The sequence below is a fragment of the Meleagris gallopavo genome, chromosome 2, assembly GCF_000146605.3.
Source record: "Meleagris gallopavo isolate NT-WF06-2002-E0010 breed Aviagen turkey brand Nicholas breeding stock chromosome 2, Turkey_5.1, whole genome shotgun sequence".
In the NCBI taxonomy this organism is placed as follows: domain Eukaryota; kingdom Metazoa; phylum Chordata; class Aves; order Galliformes; family Phasianidae; genus Meleagris; species Meleagris gallopavo.
In genome coordinates this window covers 38530793-38531617 of record NC_015012.2, presented here as the reverse complement: position 1 = coordinate 38531617, position 825 = coordinate 38530793, and the positions used below count along the sequence as shown (strand labels likewise).

General features: G+C 35.8%; 1 protein-coding gene across 3 annotated transcripts in view; it reads left to right on the top strand.

Annotated features, from left to right (window-relative positions):
* DISC1 (DISC1 scaffold protein) overlaps nt 1-825 on the top strand; it is a 201503-nt gene that overhangs the window by 42518 nt on the left and 158160 nt on the right. The gene's annotated exons all lie outside the window — the stretch shown is intronic.

Genomic DNA, 825 nt, shown 5'->3' with positions numbered 1-825 from the left:
GAAATTATATAGACTCTTAAAATTGAGACATGGAATACTGACCACTATTCTGGAGAACTCATGAAGCAGAAATTAGGAAGTGAGGGAAGAAGAAAAAGAAAAAAGCAAAATTATGGCATCCAGATACTCATTCATAATGAACAATTGCATTTTTGTCAGTTCAATTTCCACAAACATTTCTTTGCTCACTCTCCCACACCTCATTTGTAGAGCAAAGCTTCAAGTTTACTTGCAGTTTCCCACTGCAGCTCTGAGAGCAATCAGTATGAGGTTGTGTGTGCATGTTTATATTTTCATTGTAGTCAGCTGTATGTGATACCCTTTCTATAAAAAATTTGATAGCTTTTCATCAATGTGCCCTACTGCAGAAGGAAAATAGTCTAATCGCATTCTGATTTTGGTGCTGCTGACCCATAGCTGGTAACTTCAGCAGAACTGCAAGCTAGTTTCTATAGATATCACAATTGCACAATGTAATGTACACCACATTTCAAAATCTGTGCTATTTTCTTTCAGACTACAATGTGAAGTAACACTACATCATCTTGCTGGTGTTTCTTTGCCTAGAATTTGTGTTGTTTTGTTGTGCGTTTTTTGTGTGGCTTTTAAAAATATGAAGATTCACTTTGCAGAAAATTCCTTTTTTTATCTACATTCTATTCTTATACTTCTAGCACATGCACACACAAATCTTTCAGATGATGTAATAGGATGGTATTCTTAATATGCTCAGGTTAGCTGATAACAAAGGAGCCTTTTCTTTGTCTGACAGCTGGAACAAAGAATGTTAGATCCACTATAAGTGCTTGAATAGAGTCTGGTGCA